Here is a 19,538-nt window from a genome sequence, read left to right as displayed (position 1 = left end):
GACCTTTATTAGTAATCACATTGTCCGACCTTTAATGATATAATGCATGTCCGAGTTTTAAAGATTGTATGATATATCCGAACTTTATTAAGGAAACAAAAGTCAGAACTTTCTGCATTTGGAGTCCGAATTTTTATGATCAAAAACAAGGTCCGAGTTTGTGAGGAGCCCTACCAAGTCCGACTTTTATATGATATGTATATGTGTCCGATCTTTTTAGTTGAAGCATGTAGGTCCGACTTTTAATATGATAAGGGGAGTTCGAGCTTTAAGGGGGGAGACCCCTTGTCCGATCTTGTGAAGTGAAACACCCCCCCCCCCCCATGTCCGAGTTTCAGAGCATCAAGCCCCCCCACACATGGTCCGAGTTTTAAGTAGGGTCCCCTAGTCCGAATTTTGTGCAGGGAGCCACTTGGTCCGAGTTTATGCCCTTCTCCCCTGATCCGACCTTTTGAGAGGAAACAAGTGGGGTCAGAGTTTTGTTAGTAGCCTGGTCTGAAGTTTGAATGATGTTTATATGTCCAAATTTCATGTGTATGATGTGTTGTCCGAGCTTTAAATGTATGCACACATGATTCACTGTTGTTAATGTTTGAAAAGACTGAGTTTATATTGATGCCAAGTTCAGAACTCCGTGTGAAGAACAACATACTACTGCATGCTACTGTCTACTACTGTATGCGATTATGTGATACTGTCTGATATGATGCTACATGTTACTGAATGATACTGCATGTTACTGTGCGATACGTTACCGTATGTTACTGTTTGAACACCGAAGAGTTGTAAACACTAACTGAAAGTAAAATACTCACATCGGATTTATGTGCAATGTACCTTAGATCGTGTGCACCGGACTTAAACACTAATTAACTCTAGAAGCAATAACATACCGAGCAAACCAAGGTGAGTTCACACAGCCAAGGCATGGGGTTCCCAGGGTGGGAATGGGATTGGTTTACTTACTTGTACTTCTCTAGATAATGGAACGTAGTGATATGATCCTCGGGTGAGGAAGGTGATTGGTTAAGATACTGCTAGACTAGTGATACTAATAGAACTGATCTTCGCATACACGCCAGGGTTGGCCGCGATAATATGACTGATCTTCGCACACATGCCTAGAAAGGCTGCGAACTATACACTAAACTTCGCACATGTGCCGGGTGGCCGCGATACAAATATACCTAGTCTAGAATACTTGAGAACTTTCCCTAATCTTCGCATACATGCCTAGAGGGTTGCGATATGAACTAATACGATACATGACTTAATGAACGAACACAAGGCTTACTATACTATTACAATTACTGAACTATAAACTGTGAACTCGCTCAACTAGTTGTTGACTCTCTGCTGCATGCCTTGCAGGACCTTAGGTACATATGGAGCTTGCACAGGGAGGAGCAGGTCGTTGTGGAGCATGGATCGTGGATGCCATGTTGAAACATTTAAACATTTGAACTTACGTTATACATTGGGTTTTCATACTTATGCTTCCGCTACACTTTGAAACTATAATTATGTTTTGAACACCTATCGTATTGAATGTTTGGTTTGCATTTATTTTACTTGATATTAATTACATGTTCAATATGATTGGTGGCTTGATCCTGGTCAGTCACGCTCCCAAGCGGTGATACTCCGCAGGTGGATTTTGGGGGTGTGACATAGGTCTAGGAGAGTTGTCCCTTACACGCATGTCTTTATCTCTTGCCGATAGATCCGTTAAGTATCCACGTGGCATTATCGAAAACCTTCTAGTCAAAGTGGATAAATTCGTCTTTCCTGTAGACTTTATCGTTCTTGATATGGAGGCTGACGAGAAGGTTCCTATCATTCTAGGACGCCCGTTCTTATGTACCGCCAAGGCTATCATTGATGTCTTTGACGGGAAAATCACACTTCAAGTCGGTGAGGAGAGAGTCACTTTCGAGATAGCACGCTCCATGGAACATCCTAGTGGTTCTGATGATCTTAGTAGTCCTTGTCATTCGGTTTATTTCATAGAATCTTTCTTATGCTGTGTCGACCATTGTTTTGACTATATTAGTGGAGCCGACCTAGTTGAGAGTAGGATAGTATAGGAGGTTGTGAGTGAGAGTGAGGGAGTAGAAGAGGACGAGTGGATCCCCGAAGTGCTAGAATTGAGTGAGATCAAAAGTGAGAGTGAAAGTACACATATAGAGAAGCCCGACCCATTAGAACTCAAAGTTCTCCCGTCCCACTTAGAATATGCTTTCTTAGGTGAGGGTTCCGAGTTTCTCGTCATTATTTCATCTAAGTTAGAGGACGAAGAGAAGGGTAGGTTGTTAGAGGTGTTGAGAGTGAATAGGGAAGCCATTGCATGGCGTCTTTCGGTTATCAAGGGCACAAGCCCTGCCTATTGTACCCACTGGATACTCATGGAAGATGACTATAAGCCGGTGGTGCAACCTCAACGGCGCCTAAATCCGAACATGCAAGAGGTCGTTAAGAAGGAAATGCTTAAGTTGTTAGATGCCGGGGTGATCTACCCTATTTTCGATTCACCATGGGTTAGTCCGACCCAAGTCGTCCCAAAGAAGGGTGGGATGACGGTGATCATGAACGAAAAGAACGAATTGATCCCTTCTCGTACCATTACCGGTTGGCGTGTGTGCATAGACTACCGAAAGTTAAACGACGCCACCCGGAAAGACCACTTCCCCTTACCATTCATTGACCAAATGTTGGAGCGTCTAGCGGGTCAACAATTTTATTGTTTTCTCGATAGATTTTCGGGTTATTTTCAGATCCCCATCGCCCCGGAGGATCAAGATAAAACGACGTTCACATGCCCGTACGGCACTTATGTGTATCGCCGCATGCCTTTCGGGTTATGCAACGCTTCGGCTACTTTCCAAAGATGCATGGTGGCTATATTCCAAGACATGCTTGAGACTTCCATAGAGGTTTTCATGGATGACTTCTCGGTTTATGGCACCACTTTCGAACAATGTCTTCTAAACCTTGATAGGATGCTTAAGAGGTGCATAAAGACAAATCTTATGTTGAATTAGGAAAAGTGTCACTTTATGGTGACGGTGGGTATAGTTTTAGGGCACAAGGTGTCGAGAGAGGGTATAGAGGTGGATAGGGCCAAGATAGATACCATAAGTAGATTGCCTCCACCTACTAGGGTCAAGTCCATTAGGAACTTCCTAGGTCATGCGGGCTTTTATAGGCGTTTGATGTGTGTAAAATGCAACATATAAAACACATAAATTAAGGCATAAAACTAACCCTTTTTAAGTACTAATGTTGGAAAAAGAGTGTTTTTGTCTTCCTTTTGTATTTTCAGGATGAAATGAGCTCAAAATCACAAAAGAAGCAAAAAGACCACTAATTCTACCATAAATACAAGAAAAGGAACAAAAGTAGACTGCCCGGACCCTCAACGGCACCTCCCAAAGCAAAAAGGAAGAAACAGAGTCTGAACACGCCCCGTGTCCAGCGAACACGGGGGCGTGCCCAGGAAGCAGCAGAAAAGACAAACCAGTAGAAGCTTCCATTGCCCACCACGGGGCCGTGTCCAGCGAGCACGGGGGCGTGGTGAAAGTACAGCAGGCGCATTAATTGTAATTCGCAATTACAATTAATGAGGAGAGAGAGTGTCAGGCGGGCACGGGGCCGTGTCCAGCGGACACGGGGTCGTGTCCAGCCTTCTGTTCAGCCTATAAATAGAGGAGCTTGGCTTCATTCTCTCTCATCCCTTGGCACACCACCTCTCTCACACCTCATCCACCACCCACCACCACCATAACACCATCATCCACCACCATCATCCATTGTCCATCGTAGAGTGTGTGAGTCGTCTCGGGATCCAAGATTGATCGTAAGAGTTCTTGACAATCAAGGCCATGTTTGCCTAAGTCTCTTACATCACTTGGTGAAGACAAGTGTTTAGTATAATACTTTTTATTTTTAATCTTTTGCACTTTTTATTTGGTTTTGTATTAATGACTTTAATAACTAGTTACTTATGTTGAAGGTGATCTTTCCTTATCGTTTGTCCGTGGTGTCTTGGCGTTATTTTACTGTCTATATAAAATAAAAGATTTTCACCATTCATATCTCCACGGTCTATATGGAGGTATGTTGGCTACCTGGTCGGGGGTTAAGGGAACGGTTTGGTAAGGGTCTTGCCCTTGTTCAGCGTTTAGAGGTCCTGCTTGGGACCTGGGTCAAATTTAGTAGGATCTCCTTCAATGCCCATAGGTATTGGATGGCGGGGATCCAAACTCTTTGACCCCCTCATAAGTTAACTACTATTAATACTATAACCCGGCTATTTAGGACTGTATCCCTGCTGACTCAGACTACTTAGCCGAGGGTAACGTCACCGCCAGAAGCGGGGCCTACCACAATTTGCATTAATAACTTAATTCATTATCTTCCAATAATCCGACCCTTTAGGATTGTATCCTTGCTGACTCAAACTACTGGGTTGAGGGTAACGTCGCCTTCAAAAGAGGGGCCTACTACAATAACTAAGATAATCTCTTAAACAAGTGCAAAAGTGCGAAAATAATCAAAGGTTATACTAATACACGTGTCGGATCCAAGTGATTCATCTTGTCTATCTGTTTTTATTTTATTTTTATTTTCAGCATTTAGTTAGTTTTTATTTTTCTTAGTTTAAAATCATTTTTCTAACTTTTTGATTTGATTAGACGTTGAGGATAAACCGGTATTAAAAGCTCTTGTGTCCTTGGACGACCTCGGTATCTTACCAACACTATACTACGTCCACGATGGGTGCACTTGCCCATATGTGTGTTTAGTGTTAGTAAATATCGTGTTTTATAAATTTAAAACTTGGCTAAAAGTGTAAAAAGGGCTTAAATATATATCTAAAAACATATACACACTGACACGCATCAAGTTTTTGGCGCCGTTGCCGGGGACACAAGGATTTTAAGAAAGTTAGGAATCAACGGCCTAATCATATTTTTATTTTTCTTTAATTTTTTAGGATTTTTTCTTAGATTTTCAGCTTCTGCAGAGCTCAGCACGGGGCCGTGCCTGGTCGGACACGGGCCGTGCTCAGCAAAGTTACTGGCAGTTTTTGTTTTTCAAGTTACAGAAGGCTGACCACGGGGCCGTGCCGGTGCAACACGGGGCCGTGTCCAACTTCCAGTAACTGGGATCTGGAAAACAATCACTGTATTTCCGACCACGGGGCCGTGTTCGCTCAACACGGGGCCGTGGTGAACCTTCTGACCGACATTCTTTTTTGTTTTTATTGCAGGACTTGGAACCCGACGCCATCCTCACGTAGTGTATGAGCTCCAGTTCCAATAAAGACATAAAAGAACCGCTAGAAGAACCCGAACGCTTTCTCAGAAAAAGGTTAAAAGCCAAAAACCAAGAGAAGGTTTCGGGTGATCCACCCCCAATGGCGGACCAACGTACCCTTATGGATTATCTACGGCCCACCGTAGGTAATCTAGGCGCCGCTATCAATGCTCCGAATGTCGAAGCCAATAACTTCGAACTTCGACCGCATTTGATACAAATGCTCCAAAACTCCGCAACCTTCCACGGGCTTGCGGACGAGGATCCTCATCTACATATAACTAATTTCTTAGAAATATGTGATACCTTTCGGATCAATGGAGCATCAAACGACGCCATACGCCTCCGTATGTTTCCGTTCTCACTAAAAGACCGAGCGAAAGCTTGGCTCAACACCCTCCCAGCTGGATCGGTAAACACCTGGGATGAACTAGCCCAAAAGTTTCTATATAAGTATTTCCCTCCTTCTAAAACTGCTAAATTAATGGGTGAAATTAACACATACTCACAAGAGGACGGGGAATCCTTATATGAAACATGGGAAAGGTTCAAGGAGCTATTACGCAAGTGTCCCCATCATGGCCTCGCAATATGGCAACAAGTATCCACTTTCTACAATGGATTGTTGCCACACACTAGGCAGACACTTGATTCTAGCTCCGGGGGACTTTTAGGTAATCGACGCCCACACGAAATATATAATCAGATTGAGGAAATTGCTCAAACCAATTTTCAATGGCACACTCCCCGGGGAAATAAGTCTATCGCCCCGGGCGCCCATAAGGTCGACGAAAGCACCTCTTTACAAGCCCAAATCGAGGCCCTTTCTTCAAAAATAAAAAAATTAGAAATGACAAAAACAGTCTCGGTTATGGCTTGTGAAGGGTGTGGTGGGTCACATGAAAATTGGAGTTGCATGAAAGAAACGGACGATCAACAAGAATTGGTAAACTACATTGATAATAGACCTAGGCCGTCGGGTCCTCCAACGGGAGCTTACAACCAAGGATGGCGAAACCACCCAAACCTTGGTTGGAGGGAAACCGGCAATAGTAGTAACCAACAAACCCAACGAACAAACTTTCAGCAATCAAGAAATGAGTCACAAAATTTCACTCAACAACAAGGTGGACGAGAAAGGCTCGAAGATACTATATCTCGCCTCGTCTCCGACACTGATAAGAAAAACTCGGAAAGATTTCTACAATTAGAATCTAATTTTAGGAATCAACAAGCTAGCATTCAAAACATAGAAAAACAAATAAATCAACTAGCACAAAATTTTTCCGAGAGACCGCAAGGCGCATTACCTAGCAATACCGAAACAAACCCAAAGGCGTAAGTTCACCTCATCACACTACGAAACCGCACCGTGGGGCCTGCAGAAGTACCTCCACCAACGGAAGAAACAATGCCAACACATCTGCAGGAAAAGAACTCTCCCCCATCACCCGAGCCTACCAAGGCTCCTCGAGTTCCGTACCCCGGTAGGTTAATTCGTCAAAAGACCAATGAGCAATTCGCAAAATTCGAAAGCTTGTTAAAACAATTGCATGTCAATATTCCTTTTATAGAAGTCCTAACCCAAATGCCCAAATACTCTAAATTTATGAGGGACTTCCTTACACATAAAAAGAAAATTAAAAATTTGCAATTAGTTAATTTAGGCGAAGAATGCTCTGCCCTCGTACTCAATAAACTACCCCAAAAGAAAATCGACCCCGGGAGTTTCACGATTCCATGCTCAATAGGGGAATCACCCGTTCGCAATGCCTTGGCCGACTTAGGGGCTAGTATTAACCTCATGCCTTCATCGATGTTCAAAAGGCTTGGCTTGGGAACCACGAGCCCTACAAAAATAAGCATACAACTCGCTGATCGATCAGTCAAGTTCCCACAAGGTGTCATCGAGAATGTCTTGGTAAGGGTAAGCAAATTCGTTTATCCCGTTGACTTTGTCATACTTGACATGGAGGAAGACACCGAGGTCCCCCTTATCCTAGGGAGACCCTTCCTTGCCACAGCACAAGCAGTGGTAGACATGAATGAAGGGACACTGACTTTGAGGTATGGGGACGATGAGGTGAAGTTCGGAGTTGGGAAGAAAATAGAGGACGACGACCCAGTCAATTACATGAAGGTTATTGATTCAAGCTTGGATGCCGCTCTCCGACGGTGTAACTTGGGAAGCAAGGCACTCCACTCAGAAGATATATAACCGGGAATCGGGTCTAGCCAAGGACCCTTATAAACGTGGCGCACCACGGAGGCATTCCGCGGATCTATCCTTAGTTTAGTTTAGTTTAATCTTTTAGTTTTTGCAGAATAAAACGCACTCATGGTGGTAATGGATGAAAAAGGGAACGAGAAAAATGGAACCATGCACGAAGAACAGAGCAACCCGACAAAAATCTCCATCACAGAAGGCTCAACACGGGCCGTGCCCAACCAACACGGCCCCGTGCTGAGCCCTTGCAGAAAATCACCCAGTTCAGGTAACTGGACACGGGCCGTGTTCAGCGGACACGCCCCCGTGTCCAGGCTTCTGTTTCAATTCTGTAATTTTTGTTACTGGCACTTGACCACGGGGCCGTGCCCGGTGAACACGGGGCCGTGTCCAGGATGCCAGTAACACAAAACTTTGCTTTTAAACCCACTTTTATACATTCTAATCAACCAAAAACATTATTTTTGGACACATTGAGGACAATGTGTAATTTAAGTGTGGGGGGGATGCTAAAACCTTGAAATTTTGCAAAATCCTAAACACAAGCCTTACACAAAACTCTATTGGAACCGCTAAACACCCCAAATTTTTTCAAAAACTTTTTCATTTTTTTTATTTACTTGTCTTAGTTTAAGTTGGGAAGAACAAGTTCTAAAAAGATTATATTTTTACAAGTTTACAACCGATAGCGTCGTGATAAAAAAGGAACCAACATAAGAAAATTATGAAACGGCATAACAAGTCTAGTTTAAAATTCGATTATATATGCTTGGTCACATTAAAAACCCATTCCCACAAAAGTGAGTTTTGAGCCTTTATTGAGCATAAAAATACACATATTTAGATCAAATGCTCATTTTTCGTTTCTTGTGTGAATAGCCGCTCGGTCCTTACGAATCTAGAACTTGCCACGACGATACATTCCCGGTCCTTACCAACTTAAACCCAAGTAAGTAAATGATGGAGGCATTAGGACTAACCATTTTTTTCAAAACCATTATTTTTCATTTTTTTACCTACCCAAAATCCCCCTAGATAGCTCCTTTGAGCCTAAACCTTTCATTTCATTACCCCAAAACCCTTTTTACCCACCAAAAACCTTTTTATTTATTTTTTTTTAGTAACAAGTTCGCTTTTTCGTAAACTCACCTTTTTATGTGACGATTAAAAAAAATAATATATATATGATGAAGTCAAAAACAAACAAAAGCTATAAAAGCTTGTTTGGAGAAATACTTCAAAATAAAAAGTCACTAAAAAAAAAAGGGTACTTCACGAAAACCGACGCTTGTTATGATTTTCGCCCTTTTTACTAACCACCCCACCTTTAAACCCAAGCCTTCACCCAAAAAGTCCTCTTGATATTTACAAAGGTAAAAAGTTAAAAAGGAGGAGGATTGATTGCTTGGCAAGCCTATGGAAGACATAAGTTCCGTGCCGCTCTCGAGTGATTCACTAAAATATACACCCTCGGCCGAGTATTGAGTGATCTCCCGTGAGGTATGTGAACTTGTATATAAATGGAATTTTAATAAGGCATGCTATGCCCAAATAAGTAATTCATCTTATGAAAAGTTCAAAATAAATCATAACGAATAGGATTGTAAATAAATAAAAATAAAACCTATAAAAACCTTGGATTCCCGACACTCTAGGACAAGCTAAAAAAAAAAAAAACTTCTCTTCTACCTATTCCATTTGGGAGTGTAAGCCACATTTAAAGAGTTTTGCTTGAGGACAAGCAAAAGTTCAAGTGTGGGGGTATTTGATGTGTGTAAAATGCAACATATAAAACACATAAATTAAGGCATAAAACTAACCCTTTTTAAGTACTAATGTTGGAAAAAGAGTGTTTTTGTCTTCCTTTTGTATTTTCAGGATGAAATGAGCTCAAAATCACAAAAGAAGCAAAAAGACCACTAATTCTACCATAAATACAAGAAAAGGAACAAAAGTAGACTGCCCGGACCCTCAACGGCACCTCCCAAAGCAAAAAGGAAGAAACAGAGTCTGAACACGCCCCGTGTCCAGCGAACACGGGGGCGTGCCCAGGAAGCAGCAGAAAAGACAAACCAGTAGAAGCTTCCATTGCCCACCACGGGGCCGTGTCCAGCGAGCACGGGGGCGTGGTGAAAGTACAGCAGGCGCATTAATTGTAATTCGCAATTACAATTAATGAGGAGAGAGAGTGTCAGGCGGGCACGGGGCCGTGTCCAGCGGACACGGGGCCGTGTCCAGCCTTCTGTTCAGCCTATAAATAGAGGAGCTTGGCTTCATTCTCTCTCATCCCTTGGCACACCACCTCTCTCACACCTCATCCACCACCCACCACCACCATAACACCATCATCCACCACCATCATCCATTGTCCATCGTAGAGTGTGTGAGTCGTCTCGGGATCCAAGATTGATCGTAAGAGTTCTTGACAATCAAGGCCATGTTTGCCTAAGTCTCTTACATCACTTGGTGAAGACAAGTGTTTAGTATAATACTTTTTATTTTTAATCTTTTGCACTTTTTATTTGGTTTTGTATTAATGACTTTAATAACTAGTTACTTATGTTGAAGGTGATCTTTCCTTATCGTTTGTCCGTGGTGTCTTGGCGTTATTTTACTGTCTATATAAAATAAAAGATTTTCACCATTCATATCTCCACGGTCTATATGGAGGTATGTTGGCTACCTGGTCGGGGGTTAAGGGAACGGTTTGGTAAGGGTCTTGCCCTTGTTCAGCGTTTAGAGGTCCTGCTTGGGACCTGGGTCAAATTTAGTAGGATCTCCTTCAATGCCCATAGGTATTGGATGGCGGGGATCCAAACTCTTTGACCCCCTCATAAGTTAACTACTATTAATACTATAACCCGGCTATTTAGGACTGTATCCCTGCTGACTCAGACTACTTAGCCGAGGGTAACGTCACCGCCAGAAGCGGGGCCTACCACAATTTGCATTAATAACTTAATTCATTATCTTCCAATAATCCGACCCTTTAGGATTGTATCCTTGCTGACTCAAACTACTGGGTTGAGGGTAACGTCGCCTTCAAAAGAGGGGCCTACTACAATAACTAAGATAATCTCTTAAACAAGTGCAAAAGTGCGAAAATAATCAAAGGTTATACTAATACACGTGTCGGATCCAAGTGATTCATCTTGTCTATCTGTTTTTATTTTATTTTTATTTTCAGCATTTAGTTAGTTTTTATTTTTCTTAGTTTAAAATCATTTTTCTAACTTTTTGATTTGATTAGACGTTGAGGATAAACCGGTATTAAAAGCTCTTGTGTCCTTGGACGACCTCGGTATCTTACCAACACTATACTACGTCCACGATGGGTGCACTTGCCCATATGTGTGTTTAGTGTTAGTAAATATCGTGTTTTATAAATTTAAAACTTGGCTAAAAGTGTAAAAAGGGCTTAAATATATATCTAAAAACATATACACACTGACACGCATCAAGTTTTTGGCGCCGTTTCCGGGGACACAAGGATTTTAAGAAAGTTAGGAATCAACGGCCTAATCATATTTTTATTTTTCTTTAATTTTTTAGGATTTTTTCTTAGATTTTCAGCTTCTGCAGAGCTCAGCACGGGGCCGTGCCTGGTCGGACACGGGCCGTGCTCAGCAAAGTTACTGGCAGTTTTTGTTTTTCAAGTTACAGAAGGCTGACCACGGGGCCGTGCCGGTGCAACACGGGGCCGTGTCCAACTTCCAGTAACTGGGATCTGGAAAACAATCACTGTATTTCCGACCACGGGGCCGTGTTCGCTCAACACGGGGCCGTGGTGAACCTTCTGACCGACATTCTTTTTTGTTTTTATTGCAGGACTTGGAACCCGACGCCATCCTCACGTAGTGTATGAGCTCCAGTTCCAATAAAGACATAAAAGAACCGCTAGAAGAACCCGAACGCTTTCTCAGAAAAAGGTTAAAAGCCAAAAACCAAGAGAAGGTTTCGGGTGATCCACCCCCAATGGCGGACCAACGTACCCTTATGGATTATCTACGGCCCACCGTAGGTAATCTAGGCGCCGCTATCAATGCTCCGAATGTCGAAGCCAATAACTTCGAACTTCGACCGCATTTGATACAAATGCTCCAAAACTCCGCAACCTTCCACGGGCTTGCGGACGAGGATCCTCATCTACATATAACTAATTTCTTAGAAATATGTGATACCTTTCGGATCAATGGAGCATCAAACGACGCCATACGCCTCCGTATGTTTCCGTTCTCACTAAAAGACCGAGCGAAAGCTTGGCTCAACACCCTCCCAGCTGGATCGGTAAACACCTGGGATGAACTAGCCCAAAAGTTTCTATATAAGTATTTCCCTCCTTCTAAAACTGCTAAATTAATGGCTGAAATTAACACATACTCACAAGAGGACGGGGAATCCTTATATGAAACATGGGAAAGGTTCAAGGAGCTATTACGCAAGTGTCCCCATCATGGCCTCGCAATATGGCAACAAGTATCCACTTTCTACAATGGATTGTTGCCACACACTAGGCAGACACTTGATTCTAGCTCCGGGGGACTTTTAGGTAATCGACGCCCACACGAAATATATAATCAGATTGAGGAAATTGCTCAAACCAATTTTCAATGGCACACTCCCCGGGGAAATAAGTCTATCGCCCCGGGCGCCCATAAGGTCGACGAAAGCACCTCTTTACAAGCCCAAATCGAGGCCCTTTCTTCAAAAATAAAAAAAATTAGAAATGACAAAAACAGTCTCGGTTATGGCTTGTGAAGGGTGTGGTGGGTCACATGAAAATTGGAGTTGCATGAAAGAAACGGACGATCAACAAGAAATGGTAAACTACATTGATAATAGACCTAGGCCGTCGGGTCCTCCAACGGGAGCTTACAACCAAGGATGGCGAAACCACCCAAACCTTGGTTGGAGGGAAACCGGCAATAGTAGTAACCAACAAACCCAACGAACAAACTTTCAGCAATCAAGAAATGAGTCACAAAATTTCACTCAACAACAAGGTGGACGAGAAAGGCTCGAAGATACTATATCTCGCCTCGTCTCCGACACTGATAAGAAAAACTCGGAAAGATTTCTACAATTAGAATCTAATTTTAGAAATCAACAAGCTAGCATTCAAAACATAGAAAAACAAATAAATCAACTAGCACAAAATTTTTCCGAGAGACCGCAAGGCGCATTACCTAGCAATACCGAAACAAACCCAAAGGCGCAAGTTCACCTCATCACACTACGAAACCGCACCGTAGGGCCTGCAGAAGTACCTCCACCAACGGAAGAAACAATGCCAACACATCTGCAGGAAAAGAACTCTCCCCCATCACCAGAGCCTACCAAGGCTCCTCGAGTTCCGTACCCCGGTAGGTTAATTCGTCAAAAGACCAATGAGCAATTCGCAAAATTCGAAAGTCTGTTAAAACAATTGCATGTCAATATTCCTTTTATCGAAGTCCTAACCCAAATGCCCAAATACTCTAAATTTATGAGGGACTTCCTTACACATAAAAAGAAAATTGAAAATTTGCAACTAGTTAATTTAGGCGAAGAATGCTCTGCCCTCGTACTCAATAAACTACCCCAAAAGAAAATCGATCCCGGAAGTTTCACGATTCCATGTTCAATAGGGGAATCACCCGTTCGCAATGCCTTGGCCGACTTAGGGGCTAGCATTAACCTCATGCCCTCATCGATGTTCAAAATGCTTGGCTTGGGAACCACGAGCCCTACAAAAATAAGCATACAACTCGCTGATCGATCAGTCAAGTTCCCACAAGGTGTTATCGAGAATGTCTTGGTAAGGGTAAGCAAATTCGTTTATCCCGTTGACTTTGTCATACTTGACATAGAGGAAGACACCGAGGTCCCCCTTATCCTAGGGAGACCCTTTCTTGCCACAGCACAAGCAGTGGTAGACATGAATGAAGGGACACTGACTTTAAGGTATGGGGACGATGAGGTGAAGTTCGGAGTTGGGAAGAAAATAGAGGACGACGACCCAGTCAATTACATGAAGGTTATTGATTCAAGCTTGGATGCCGCTCTCCGACGGTGTAACTTGGGAAGCAAGGCACTCCACCCAGAAGATATATAACCAGGAATCGGGTCTAGCCAAGGACCCTTATAAACGTGGCGCACCACGGAGGCATTCCGCGGATCTATCCTTAGTTTAGTTTAATTTAATCTTTTAGTTTTTGCAGAATAAAACACACTCATGGTGGTAATGGATGAAAAAGGGAACGAGAAAAATGGAACCATGCACGAAGAACAGAGCAACCCGACAAAAATCTCCATTACAGAAGGCTCAACACGGGCCGTGCCCAACCAACACGGCCCCGTGCTGAGCCCCTGCAGAAAAATCACCCAGTTCAGGTAACTGGACACGGGCCGTGTTCAGCGGACACGCCCCCGTGTCCAGGCTTCTGTTTCAATTCTGTAATTTTTGTTACTGGCACTTGACCACGGGGCCGTGCCCGGTGAACACGGGGCCGTGTCCAGGATGCCAGTAACACAAAACTTTGCTTTTAAACCCACTTTTACACATTCTAATCAACCAAAAACATTATTTTTTGGACACATTGAGGACAATGTGTAATTTAAGTGTGGGGGGGATGCTAAAACCTTGAAATTTTGCAAAATCCTAAACACAAGCCTTACACAAAACTCTATTGGAACCGCTAAACACCCCAAATTTTTTCAAAAACTTTTTCATTTTTTTATTTACTTGTCTTAGTTTAAGTTGGGAAGAACAAGTTCTAAAAAGGTTATATTTTTACAAGTTTACAACCGATAGCGTCGTGATAAAAAAGGAACCAACATAAGAAAATTATGAAACGGCATAACAAGTCTAGTTTAAAAGTCGATTATATATGCTTGGTCACATTAAAAACCCATTCCCACAAAAGTGAGTTTTGAGCCTTTATTGAGCATAAAAATACACATATTTAGATCAAATGCTCATTTTTCGTTTCTTGTGTGAATAGCCGCTCGGTCCTTACGAATCTAGAACTTGCCACGACGATACATTCCCGGTCCTTACCAACTTAAACCCAAGTAAGTAAATGATGGAGGCATTAGGACTAACCATTTTTCTTTCAAAACCATTATTTTTCAATTTTTTTTACCTACCCAAAATCCCCCTAGATAGCCCCTTTGAGCCTAAACCTTTCATTTCATTACCCCAAAACCCTTTTTACCCACCAAAAACCTTTTTATTTATTTTTTTTGTAACAAGTTCGCTTTTTCGTAAACTCACCTTTTTATGTGACGAAAATATATATATATATATATATATATACATATATATATATGATGAAGTCAAAAACAAACAAAAGCTATAAAAGCTTGTTTGGAGAAATACTTCAAAATAAAAAGTCACTAAAAAAAAAAGGTACTTCACGAAAACCGACGTTTGTTACGATTTTCGCCCTTTTTACTAACCAACCACCCACCTTTAAACCCAAGCCTTCACCCAAAAAGTCCTCTTGATATTTACAAAGGTAAAAAGTTAAAAAGGAGGAGGATTGATTGCTTGGCAAGCCTATGGAAGACATAAGTTCTGTGCCGCTCTCGAGTGATTCACTAAAATATACACCTTCGGCCGAGTGTTGAGTGATCTCCCGTGAGGTATGTGAACTTGTATATAAATGGAATTTTAATAAGGCATGCTATGCCCAAATAAGTAATTCATCTTATGAAAAGTTCAAAATAAATCATAACGAATAGGATTGTAAATAAATAAAAATAAAACCTATAAAAACCTTGGATTCCCGACACTCTAGGACAAGCTAAAAAAACTTCTCTTCTACCTATTCCATTTGGGAGTGTAAGCCACATTTAAAGTGTTTTGCTTGAGGACAAGCAAAAGTTCAAGTGTGGGGGTATTTGATGTGTGTAAAATGCAACATATAAAACACATCAATTAAGGCATAAAACTAACCCTTTTTAAGTACTGATGTTGGAAAAAGAGTGTTTTTGTCTTCCTTTTGTATTTTCAGGATGAAATGAGCTCAAAATCACAAAAGAAGCAAAAAGACTAATTCTACCATAAATACAAGAAAAGGAACAAAAGTAGACTGCCCGGACCCTCAACGGCACCTCCCAAAGCAAAAAGGAAGAAACAGAGTCTGAACACGCCCCGTGTCCAGCGAACACAGGGACGTGCCCAGGAAGCAGCAGAAAAGACAAACCAGTAGAAGCTTCCATTGCCCACCACGGGGCCGTGTCCAGCGAGCACGGGGGCGTGGTGAAAGTACAGCAGGCGCATTAATTGTAATTCGCAATTACAATTAATGAGGAGAGAGAGTGTCAGACGGGCACGGGGCCGTGTCCAGCCTTCTGTTCAGCCTATAAATAGAGGAGCTTGGCTTCATTCTCTCTCATCCCTTGGCACACCACCTCTCTCACACCTCATCCACCACCCACCACCACCATAACACCATCATCCACCACCATCATCCATTGTCCATCGTAGAGTGTGTGAGTCGTCTCGGGATCCAAGATTGATCGTAAGAGTTCTTGACAATCAAGGCCATGTTTGGCTAAGTCTCTTACATCACTTGGTGAAGACAAGTGTTTAGTATAATACTTTTTATTTTTAATCTTTTGCACTTTTTATTTGGTTTTGTATTAATGACTTTAATAACTAGTTACTTATGTTGAAGGTGATCTTTCCTTATCGTTTGTCCGTGGTTGTCTTGGCGTTATTTTTACTGTCTATATAAAATAAAGATTTTCACCATTTCATATCTCCACGGTCTATATGGAGGTATGTTGGCTACCTGGTCGGGGGTTAAAGGGAACGGTTTGGTAAGGTCTTGCCCTTGTTCAGCGTTTAGAGGTCCTGCTTGGGACCTGGGTCAATTTAGTAGGATCTCCATTCAATGCCCCATGGTATGGATGGCGGGGATCCAAACTCTTTGGACCCCCTCAAAGTTAACTACTATTAATACTATAACCCAGGCTATTTAGGACTGATTTCCCTGGCCTGACTCCAGACTACTAGCCGAGGGTAACGTCACCGCCAGAAGCGGCCTACCACAAATTTGCATTAATAACTATAATTCATATATCTTTCACAATAAATCCGACCCCTTCTAGGATTGTTATCCATTGTGACTCAAAACTACTGGGTTGAGGGAACGTCGCCTTCCAAAAGAAGGGGCCTACTACAATAACTAAGATAATCTTTATTACACAAGTATACAAGCTTGTCGGGTCTAAACCACATTCTAATCCGGTCTTCGCAAAATCATGCGTATTGAACCGTATCCTCCTTTAAAAACTAACCGGTCTAAGCTTAGGCTTAATTAAAGACCCGTTAGGAATCTAATAGGTTATTAAAAACCTTCGTTCCAGATTTAGGAGCCCAGTAAAAGCTATCTGTACTTGCTTGGTGGTATACGGCTGGGATTGAATTTATATTTAGCTCAGGTAAATACTTTTAACTTATTTTCCCTTATACGGGCTTGGGGTACGGTATATAAAATACCGCTTGGTCGGGCATTTGACCTTAATCGCTTAGTGGTTAAGTATTATCAAGATGACCCATTTAACAATTTGTTTTGTTTGTTTTACGCCTTTAGGAGTTTAATGACCATGTCCCGGATATCCTTGGCATCATTCATGAAATGGCCACGACCTTGACACGCGGGTGTAGGCGTACACCGACAGTGTGTCCATATTTATTAAGGTATACCCGCTGGTTTCCCACCGCGGGACTATACTATGTGGTGTGTCTATTAATCTTAAACCCGACATGAACCGGGCAACTAAACGTATAATAAACATGTAATTCTTTTACAAGTTTAAACTTGATTAATTATCCCAAGTTATAAAAAGTTTTGTGCCATGTGCATTCAAATCAATTTTCTAAAACATTTTCAAAATGAGTCAGTTAAATTGTATTTACCACTGAAAACTGACGTATTTTCCAAAAAGGCTAAGTGCAGGTGTTAAACGGAATAGGCTGGCTACTCCTAGCATCAATAAAGAGTCTCGCAAGCTTAGATGCCTAAAGTCTGTTGAACAATGTTTCATTTTATTTTCGATCCGCCTGTGGATCCCTTACTTTCCGTTTGTAATACTTTGATATTACTTTATATCGGATTGTAATATATTTATCTTTTGCTTCCGCTGTGCATTTAAATTGTGTTGTTTGACTATGATGATATCAACTACGTCACGATACTCCCCACCGGGCCCACCGGTGATATGTGGAAATATCAGGGTGTGACAGTTTAATAGTTTACTAAACTTACGATCAACAAAGGACTTATCGGCTCCAGAATCAAATAAAACTCTAGCGAATATATCATTTACGAGGAACGTACCCTTTCTTTGCCTCCCTAGGCTTCCCTTGCAGTTAAATGGAAAGCTCGAGCATTGCCTTTCTTTGCTTCCCCAGGCTTTGTGTTGCCCTCTTTAGCAAGTTTGGGGCAGTTTGTCTTTATGTGGCCCTTATCACCACAGTCGTAGCATACGACTTTCTTCAAGTCCTTCCAGTCCAAGGACTTGTGACCAAACTTCTTACATATGACACAAGGCTTCATTTGCTAGTCCGAGCAACATTGTCCCCAATGTTGTCTGTTACATGAGAACACAACTAAGACCACGGTTCGATGCATCTCAGTATACTACGAAATCATCGTTTCCATCAGGAAGGGCAACAACAGGAGCATTACAAAGCAAGTCCTTAAGGGTTTGAAAGGATTCCTCTTGTTCAGGGCCCCAAGCGAAAGGTTTCTCTTTCTGAGTAGACAACGTGAGGGGAACGGTGATTTTTGAAAAGTTTGAGATGAATCGATGGTAGTAACCCGCCAATCCTAGGAAAGAACGGATTTTAGATGGGGATTTAGGCGCGATCCAATTCTTCACCGCTTTGATTTTGGAAGGGTAAACATGAATTCCTTTTTCACTCATGACGTGTCCAAGGAATTGAACTTCTTTGATCCAAAACTCACACTTAGAAAACTTCGCGTACAGACGTTCACCACGTAAGAGTTTGAGAATGAGGCGTAAATGACGTTCATAATCAGCTTGGGTTTTCGAATAAATGAGAATGTCGTCGATGAAGACGATTACAAAACGATCCAAGTAGGGTTTACAAACATGATTCATCAAGTCCATGAAGACAGCAGGGGCGTTGGTCAAATCGAACGGCATAACCACGAACTCATAGTGGCCATAGGGAGTGCGAAATGCGGTTTTGGGGATGTCCTCTTCGAGAACACGAAGTTGATTATAGCCTGATTGAAGATCGATCTTGGAGAATAAAGTTGCGCCTTGGAGTTGATCGAAGAGATCATCGATGCGAGGGAGAGGATAACGGTTTTTGATAGTGAGTTTCTTAAGCTCACAATAATCGATGCACATGCGAAACGAACCATCCTTCTTCTTGACGAAAAGCACAGGAGTGCCCCAAGGTGAAGTACATGGGCGTATGAAACCTTTATCGAGGAGATCTTGAAGCTGACTTGACAACTCTTGCATCTCCGAGGGTGCAAGACGATAAGGAGTTTTAGCAACAGGAGTTGAACCAGGAATGAGATCAATACGAAAATCAACTAATCAAGATGGACGAGGACCAGGAAGATCTTCAGGAAAGACTTCAGGAAAATCACGCACAACTGGAACATCACTTTGGCTCTTTCCCTTGCCCTTTTCTTCCACAACGTGGGCTAAAAAGGAAAAGTACTGTTTACGTAAGTACTTGTTCGCTTGTGTGCATGACATAAGCTTCAGTCCTCTAGAAGGTCGGTCTCTATAAACGTGAAGGGTATTGCCAGAAGGAATGTCACACCCCGATTTCCACGTGTCTCACCGGTGGGCCCGGTGGGGGATTACCGTGACGTAGTTGGCAACAATATAGTCAAACCACACAATATATGAATGCACAGCGGAAGCATAAAGATAATTATATTTCAACCATTGTTTGTAATATCAAATGTATTACGAATAGTCGAAAAGTATCCACAGGGGATCAAATAAAAAT

General features: G+C 42.2%; 2 non-coding genes across 2 annotated transcripts; both read right to left on the bottom strand.

Moving 5' to 3' along the window:
* Positions 1–5,797: 5,797 nt before the first annotated feature.
* Positions 5,798–5,904, bottom strand: LOC118484439. The gene has a single exon (XR_004873550.1). It is a non-coding gene; the product is annotated as a small nucleolar RNA R71 (small nucleolar RNA).
* A 5,995-nt stretch (positions 5,905–11,899) lies between these two features.
* LOC118484459 lies at positions 11,900–12,006 on the bottom strand. The gene has a single exon (XR_004873570.1). It is a non-coding gene; the product is annotated as a small nucleolar RNA R71 (small nucleolar RNA).
* Between the last annotated feature and the right edge of the window lie 7,532 nt (positions 12,007–19,538).

Source organism: Helianthus annuus, chromosome 11 (assembly GCF_002127325.2).
Source record: "Helianthus annuus cultivar XRQ/B chromosome 11, HanXRQr2.0-SUNRISE, whole genome shotgun sequence".
Lineage (NCBI taxonomy): Eukaryota > Viridiplantae > Streptophyta > Magnoliopsida > Asterales > Asteraceae > Helianthus > Helianthus annuus.
Note: the sequence above shows the minus strand (reverse complement) of the source record. Positions and strands in the feature narration are given on the sequence as shown.